The sequence below is a fragment of the Schistocerca piceifrons genome, chromosome X (assembly GCF_021461385.2).
Source record: "Schistocerca piceifrons isolate TAMUIC-IGC-003096 chromosome X, iqSchPice1.1, whole genome shotgun sequence".
In the NCBI taxonomy this organism is placed as follows: domain Eukaryota; kingdom Metazoa; phylum Arthropoda; class Insecta; order Orthoptera; family Acrididae; genus Schistocerca; species Schistocerca piceifrons.
Window position 1 is genome coordinate 252039735 of NC_060149.1, and position 9358 is coordinate 252049092.

A 9358-nucleotide genomic window follows, 5' to 3' on the forward strand; every position below is an offset into this window, starting at 1 on the left:
AGGTGTGTAATTGATGATTATGATACAATTTGTTGTAATGATGTTTGCTTTAAACTTCCTATTGCTCCAATAATATTTTTAGGATCATGATGATTTAAATAAATGTTCTATATGAAATGAATATTATTGGAGCAATTTTTTGTCTTGTTATTAATACTGAACAATTATTTCAACATGATGCATCCATGCCTTCTGGAAATCAAAACTGGGATGGGATAGCCCTGATCCTTCACAGTAACCTAGATCTGATTATTATTGATGGAAAGAATTCTCTGCACCATCCTATTTGATATCTTATTTGAATGAATAAAATTGAAAATAATAACATTGTTGATGCTATTGCTTGAACTGTAAAATATTTATATTTTCCTCTTGTTAATAAGAGAATGTATGAGAGTAAGTTGTTCTCCAGTATTATTCACACTCCAAAACAAGCTCATTCCTATCATTAATATTGGTTGAAACAACTTCTGTATAGTTGTTGATCATTAAAAATGAGAAGATTGATGCTTCTATGGTTGGGGTATAATACCTTTCGGTTAGTTAGCTTAAATTTTTGTATCACATTAATGTGAATAATGCATGTTAGTCTTGATAGTAAAGGAAGTAATTTAAATCAAACTTATGTAGTATTAATTCATGTATTGCATATTTACCTGGTATATCCTATCAAGGTAACCCTTCAAGATGGCATTCCAGTATGTGTTATTTAAAATATAAATGGAAATTTTTTTACATCTATGATTTCCTTTAAGTATATTTTATGTTTGTAAATATACAATTTTTCTTTTTTGTTTTGTTTCAATATTGATAATGCTTTATATTAGATTTATTACATTATTACATGGTTTATTTTATTCATATTAATCGATTATTTTGATTTGTATATTTATCAAAAGTTGTAGCCACTTACTTTTTAAAATAACATAAAATATTATATATATTTCTATCAATGATAATTAAATATTTTAAGTTATATTTATTGATATATTAAATATAATTATTTACTTAATATTAATAAAAATTAAATATAATTAATTATTTTTAATTACAAGAATATAATTATCTAATAATGTCAATTATATCTATTAACACAAATTTTTTAAATTAATATTAAAAGAAAGATAATTTTATGGTAACATCATATTCGATTATGTTACTAATTGTATTATTTAAATTAGTTTTATTTTTTAATCTTTGTTTATTATTAATAGAAAACAAAGATTAAGTAACAAATACAATAATATAACTCATTTATCACGATACAAGTTCCATATGTACCTTCATTTATATATAGTAGACGAGTTGTTGTGGACATGGTGGGTCTGGATTCTCACCTATTTTGATTTCTCTTAAATTTTTCTTCGTCTTGGACAACTGGAACTCGAGCATATAATGGAAAAACAGACTAACACTGACGATATATAGCAATTAATTCTTGCAGAAGCCGGAGTAACGCACAATCGCATGAAGGCTATGGAAGACAGGTGCCATGTAACGGTAGCAGGTGGTATTATGCATGCATCTCATGACAGTAACCGGTTGAGGTGCCTCGCCTGATTTCATGTGACTTGTGTCATGCTCAGTCGAGTCAAATTGCACAAGACGCATGTGGTCTGGGTAATCAAGTTACTACACCTGTGATCAGTGCAGACTCTGTGCCTGGCTCAGAAGTGCTTGTCATCCCCTGGCTCAGTTGTCATCACCTGGCTCAGAAGTGCTTGTCATCATAACTGATGTTATATAGAAAACATACAGTGCACTCCCACTGTTCAGGGTGCATGTGAGGTACATAAGGAAACACATTAATGTGTACCCCTTCGTCGCTGTGGAGCATAGATTAATTAGCACAGTTGTAGTGTTGACAGTGTCAGCAATTGCAATAGCACCAATGTACAGATAGCAGAAAATTTTGGTCATATTGAACATTGAGAGTGGAATACAGAGAGGAACGTCAGTGCATTTGACTAAAAGTACTTCCTCTCAGTTCAAAATTTCCAAAACTTTATAAAGATCCAGTCAATACAATCCACACCAAATGTTTCATAGTGCAATTTGAATGGATGCTGCTATTTCACTGGCCTCTACCATATAAGCTGGAATTTATATAGGGCCACGTAGAAGGTTTCACTGTGGAAAGAATGAAAAGCATTGCACCGTTGTGCATATCGTTCAAAGAGTTCTTGACCAGCTACTGATCCAAAGGAATGCAAGACAGCATTCAAAAGGAAATCAGGATGATTCATGACCTCAAAGCATCTAGGTTTAGAAGTCCATTACGTTCTTTTAATTACTGCTAAGGAAAAACAAGTTTCTTGATTAACCCTGCTGTGCTTTGGAGACCATAAAATTTTGGTATATGAAGCTACCACTTCACTACCAACAGGTTCTCATTGGACGTTGTGACGACAACATTGAAAGTTTCCAGATGTAATGCACAAGTTGGAGTATGCATATGAAGCACATAATACAAAAGCAAAGCGTTCATTTTCGGACGGGACACATCAGACTCAAAACACTAAGAATCAGGACATCCAAGAGAACAATCCCAGACACCATGGAAGTGGTACTTATGGAGGTGACAGACAACAGTTCGAGGGAATACTATGGGATAAGCGCGATTCATGTAATAACAATAGAAATAGGAAGGGGAACAACTGTGATGACCGCCAGTATGATCAATACTAGAGGGAACATAACTTAAGCAACCGGCAGGTGGCAATCGTTGAGGTACTCAGTCCGAACCCCACCGAGGAACAGAGAGGGAGAACTGAAGCATAAAATTTACAGTGCACAAGCGGGTGTTGGCTGAATAAGTGCCTGCACAACATATTGGATTTCGTGGGATAAACCTTCTGGAATATGAATATCTTGATGAAATCTTGCCAGAAGATACAAGTCATTAGGGAAGACCGGCATCCCATACTAAAAGTTATGGTGGGAAAGCACATGATGACGAGCATTGTCGACAGAGGTAGTCAGGTTACCGCATTATCCAAAGCCGCATGACAACTATGTATGGCAGTCCGAGAATGGCTAGTGTTACACCTAAGTAAGAACTGAGCTACAGGCGCACTCATAGGAAAGTACACAGATGTGCATTTACAGATGTGGTTGGAAGTACAATGGGAAAGACATACATTCAAAAGCAACTTCCTCATCGTGTCCCAACTCACCATGATTCCCATCTTTGGTGTAGACTTTTTAAACCAACCGGAGACAATTATAAATACGCAGGGGCGCGGTCACGCTGCAAAAAGATGAAGTACAGGTCATAAAGTTTGATGGACACGCGATCCACGCCATAATCCTCACAAACTGCTTGAAGTTCAATAACAGTGAAAAACAAAGATGCTACCCCGCGACGTTATAAGAGTGAGTTATGAAGGTTAGATGAGAAAGAAATAGAGGAGGATGTACTACAAGCTGTCGAAGACAAATGCAACAGTGTAGATGGCATTGCAAAGAGCGAGAGGGCAAAACTATTAAATATATTAATGGCCAACAGAGGAAGTCTTGCCTAAATCGGGTGCCATTAAGAGCTTCATGTATAAGTTTATGGTCAAAGAACACAAAAAATTCTTTGCACCACCATATACAATACCACATGCATACCAATCCCGAGCACTTTTAGAAATCGATCGGATGCTTGACAAAGGAACAATCAAGCCTGCAACGTCTGTTTATAGCAGACCTTTTTGCATTGTGGAAAAACGAGACAAATTGATACAACTGGTGCTTGAATCACGGCAAATTAACACAATTATAGAGCCTGACACCAGTCACTCAGAAATGTTAGAGAAACTGGCACATAACTTTCACGAAATATAGGTTTTCTCCATCACTGATCTTAAATCCAGTTTCTGGCAGATCATAATGCACCCCAAATGCAGGAAATACACATCCTTCCTTACATTCAGTAGGTGCTACCAGTTCACTTGTCTTTTCTTCCGACTTGATGTGTCTTCTGCCACTTTCATTAGAGGTTTCGCTAGCATTCTGTGCCCCAGCTCGTAGGAGCATGTGATGATGTATGTCGATGATCTGTTAATAGCCAAACCGACCTCGGAGCAGCATCGGGGCGCTGGAGACGAGACCTGCGACATCTTTGGTGCCTTTGGAGTCCTGTGGCGATCCGAATGTCGCTGCATCTTCTGATTCACAACATCTGATCGGTTCTTCCTCACTTGAGAGTAGGTGGCAGACAGTGGTGGGTCCGCGTGACATTGAATGGAAGGTGAAAGAGGGAGCAGGTGGCGCAGCTTGCTCCCTATGCCTTAGCAAAAGCTACGGGCTTCTACACAACATTGATTATAACTCTGAGTCAGCACGAGATGCCTCTCCTGTTGGTCGAGTAGCCGATTTTACTGCCCAGTCTGACCAAGTGCAGAGTGTGGATATGCTTGTCATTGGGAGCTCCAATGTTAGGCGGGTGAAGCAGCCCCTCAGGGAAATAGCAGGCAAGGCGGGAAAGGATGCCAGCGTGCACTCGGTATGAATGCTGGAGGGTCTTGTCTGTAATGTGGAGGAGGCCCTGCAAGCAGCTATCGAGGGCACTGGGTGCCACTGGCTGCATATAGTGGCACATGTCGGAATGAATGACGCCTGCCGCTTGGGTTCTTCGAAAGATGACAGAGAGAAGGCCGAAATACAGAATTCGATCTTCAAAAATCGCTTCACCACAGAAGATCGTAACACCATTCCTCCATTCAGTCATTGTATAAACGTAAAAATGGCAGATATTGAAATAACCGATCGTGGAACAGAAAAACAATTACAGTGGCTTGGTTGTGGAAGGAGTCAGGACCAGATGAAATACTTATAAGATTCTACAAAGATTATGCAAAAGAACGTGCTCCCCTTCTACCAGTAATTTATCGTAGATTGCTTGAGTGACGAAGGGTACCTAGCGACTGTCAGAAAGCACAGATCATTCCCGTTTTCAAGAAGAGCCATAGGACACATGCACACAATTATAGATCTTGTATATGGGTAGGTGTTATGTTGATGAGTTGTGCAATGGATTAATCTGACAAGTACCCTTTGTCTCCTGCAAGAAGCAATTTCCACCCCACACTACTACAGAAGTCAGACAGTAGCTCCTAACGTACCAAAAAAAATGCCTGAAAAACTTTCAGCAATAAATATCTTCTGGAGTTGTCCGCTGTAAGGAAAAGACACAAAAATATTCTATTTTCTTACATAACTAGTGGGATACTTGGGTACTGGAGTATTGCTACTTAGTGCAAAAAAAAACACTGAACGAACGGAAAATATTATTTATTGCAAAATCTGAAAAAATCAAGTGAAACTTTTATTTATAAACTGATACACAAATTTCCAGGTTCTTTTCGGAATAGGAAGTTACCTCTTATGGATAGGAATTCTGTTAATGAAATATATATACAAAGTGTGGGAAAGCTCTTTTATCCCTTTTCTTTAAGAATGTTATTTGCTTGGCAGAATGGCTGAGAGCCGTGCCTACTCAACTTGAATAATTATCCGATTGAATTTTTCTAAGTATGGTTGACGCTGTCACGTGAGAAATGTAATGGAGTGACGTGAATTAAGTATGTTATTTCTAATGGAGGAAAGATGGGGCTCACCTACGCTGTAACGCACAATACCGTGCGCTGCGACAACTGCTGCCTACATTGTTCGTCGCTCAAAAATAACGAAACTATCTCTTTCTATCTGGATTGATCTTCGCCAATCGAACTCTCACTACGCCTTGATGAAGTCAAGGACTCGTATCTGCCCCTAGTCTATCTACTGGTGTGGTACACCGGTCAGATAACCAGTCCACCGTGATGCCACTCAAAGGTCGCTCGCAGGCGCTAGCTAAATAATACTTTGTCTGTGTTCACACCGCACATTAAGTGTCGTGGCCAACACAGTGAACAAACGCTTAATTGCGAGTGACTCAATATAGATATCACTCCGATTTGCTAGTGACAGAGGTGTTCTCACACTGCAGTACTGAGTAGAGACTTTGTTCCTCGCTCTTTGCGTACACGCACGAGTGCACTTGCTCCCGCTACATGTTCCCGCTTCAAGAGCATCACTGGAACGACCCCTCTCCACACAAAAACCAAAAGGGTATACCATCCACTGTCTTTCCCTCACTCCTCTGGCTCATTGTGTCAGAAATAGTCCGCCAATCAGCGTTACTCTTACAAACAGTAGAATGGTGCTCCATTTAAGCCGACCAATCCGGAAATATACAGCATCTGCATTAGGCGTTTTCTGTCCACCTGTGAAAACTCTGAAACTGCGAACTAGGTCCGTCAAAAATGCATATGCGGGGGCTCTCCCAAACAATACAGCAGATTTTGCTTTTAAGGTGAACACACAGTCCATTATCCCTTTTCTCTGGCAAAAACTGTTTTGGTCCCTGGACAGTCGGCCGGTGCAGCTGCGTCCTAACTCACCCTCCTACGGACTTTCCAGTGAGCTGCTTGCCTCTACCGAACAAAATAAACTCCAGTGGCCGTCATGTCTTGAATGTCTGTGTACGTCAGATTCGACTTTTTAATCTCGATTTTTTTAAGTTTTCACCTGCCACTAGCCATCCAAGTCAGATTACGTACAGGGTGTTACATATTAATACGATTTGTTTGAATGTCGTCTAGCCATCAGAGAAAGCAGGTTTCCTAGACATCCCATGTTTGACGACGAACAGGGAGACATAATAATTGATGGCTAGGCTGGATTTAACATTTGACTACAAGAAGTTGAATGAACACCAACACCCAAGCCAAAGCCAACAACAACCACAGATTCTCTGTTTTATTTCGTCGTGGGCTTTTGTGTTAAGCTGGCGCCTTAATTCTACCTTGTCTTTTCTTTGCAGGGGTGTTTTCAAGTGGGCATTGCTGAAATTTTCTTTGCTTGTGTGCCTATTTTTAATGCTTGCCTTGTCTGTTTACTGCATTTCTCTCTTCCACAATGAACAACTCAGCTCTCCCACCCCTTGTCAGGTACCACGACTACAAGCGACAGATGCAAAGCAGCTAACACATATGTTTCAGTTTCAGACCCAGCAGATCGCCACACTGCTAAACACAGCACAGCAGCTTCTAGCCAATCACACCACCAATGCAATGCAACAGGCAACATACCGCCTTTTCGCCAATTTAATGAAAAACAAGAGGAATGGTTCGAGTGGTGGCAACAGTAAGAAGACCAAGTAATTGCTCACAATGTACCAGGTACTGTGAAACTATATTGCTTTTTGTGAATGGTAGGAAGTGTAGTCTCTCGCCTTATTAAGAAATTGTTCCCTAACGCCACTCTGACTGAACTTTCCCATAATCAGGTTGTAGATTCGCTAACTATTATGACCAATAAGCAAATGTGGTGGCAGCTAGGGGGTAACAGGTTTGCAGGTATGACTAGGAAATGTAAATTCAAATGTGCTTGTGGTGCTCTAAATTCAGATGAAATATTGCTTGATGCGATCGTATACAATGGACCTGGTATCAGACTTAGAGAACAGATTTTGGAACTGTCAGATCCATCATTTCAACACAAAGTGCAAATTCTCGATCAGTATGATTCAGGTGCCGTGTCGGCCAATAAATTTGAGCACCCGCCAATTTGTTTGGTTGAGTCGTCCGTCGCTCATGACCGGCCCATTAGGCAGCAACAGCCCATGTGCACCACGTACGCAGTTCTTAAAACAGGTGAACAGAATTAAGTCTTTGCCCTTGGTGCAATTCATGGCACAATGCCAAGACTTCCCGACCAGACAAGCACAGTGTTACACTTGTAGCAAGAAAGGTCATGTGCAATCAGTATGTTTGCAACATAACAAACATAAGAATTCTGCCCACACACGTAGTTCTCATCACAAGGTCCATGTAATCAATGCAGTGTATTCATAGCCTGTTGCAAGTGTTAGCAAAAATAGCAAGCAAATGGTTTCTTCAGTGCTACACCAGTCCAACAAGTTTTTTGTTCATTTGGATATTAGTGGTAAACATGAAATTTCAGTTGGAAATGGGTGCTTCTGTTAAATTGCAAAATCATAACACATATGAACTGTTAGGCTCCCCACAACTGTCTAAAACTATCACACACCTGACAGCTTATAATGGACAAGACATTCCTGTTCTCAGAAAATGTACTCTTCCCTCAGATTAACGGATCCCAAGGACAGCGTGGCCACAGTAGCTGCCAAAGGGTGTCATCATGACACCGTAGGATGACCCAATGGAGACAGAGCCTTCGCCTCTTCCTACTGATGGAGCTGCACCCACCCACACTGCAGCAGCTGATGCCTTCTACATCTTCGCATAGGCCCAGAAGGTGGATTTGTACCCTTCTGGGTATTTCCCAGGGATATTTGCATCAGAGTCCAGGGCAGATGGCAGGGTATGACTAGAAGTCTGACGTTCCCTGCTGCTACAGCTTCCATTCCATCTGAGCATCCATGCTCCTGCCTCCCCACCATTGTTGAGCTCCCTATATGACGACAGTCTGTCGCTTCGGGGGGAGGGGGTGGGGCGAATGTCATGGCATACAGTCATGTGCCAGCATGTCAATCGATCGGGAATGAGAGAGATGGCCGTGAGAAGACGTCAGCCAATCACACACTGACTGACCCCTCTCCAGGACGACAATGTGACAGCAGTGGCCACTATGCGAAGAGGACGTAAGTGCTGCACCCAACTGGTCGCAGTCCAGTTCTACAGCAGCAGCTTCAAGACTAGCAACTTGGAAAGCGTCAACTCTAATCACTTGCTTCTACTGTCTATGTAACACAGACTTGGGAATTGTTGTACTAAAGAGATTTCTTATTTTGTCTGTCGCCCTTTGCTTGCGACACATCTGTGTAACACAAGTATTATATTTTTCCACTTTATAATAAAATTCATTAATACGATTTGTTTAAATGTTGTCTAGTGATCTGAGAAAGCAGGTGTCCTAGACACCTCATATTTGACGGTGAGCAGGGAGACATAATAATTGACGACTAGGCTGGATTTAACAGTGAAAACTTGGGAGATCTTTATTTGCAGTGTATGCAATGTCATGTTCCAAACACGCTTTATTGAGCATCTTGTGTCAAACATTTCAGATGTTTTATTCCTGGTCCACAGTAGTTATATCCTAGAATGTGTAATTCCACTGGCAGTTTGTCTAGAATTCCACCACCTCCTTGAAAACATCTTGTAGCACTCACGTTATGCTACTGCCGTGGTTGTGGATTGTGCATCCCATTATATAGCAAATCATTAATATCAATCCAACTGTTTCATGCTGTAGGTAAACCAAGCTATTTGACTGGTGCTCTATTTCCTTGATGTCTTATAACCCTCTCCACAAGAAACTCATCTGGTTCTGAGCTTTTCTT

At 40.6% G+C, this 9358-nt stretch overlaps 1 long non-coding RNA gene across 2 annotated transcripts; it reads left to right on the forward strand.

Moving 5' to 3' along the window:
* Nucleotides 1-6396: 6396 nt before the first annotated feature.
* Nucleotides 6397-8887, forward strand: LOC124722943. 2 transcript variants are annotated; one of them, XR_007006466.1, is made up of 3 exons: nucleotides 6397-6512; nucleotides 7032-7211; nucleotides 8141-8887. It is a non-coding gene; the product is annotated as an uncharacterized LOC124722943 (long non-coding RNA). The 2 variants fall into 2 exon arrangements; XR_007006467.1 differs by lacking the exon at nucleotides 6397-6512 and adding an exon at nucleotides 6552-6593.
* The last annotated feature ends 471 nt before the right edge of the window (nucleotides 8888-9358 follow it).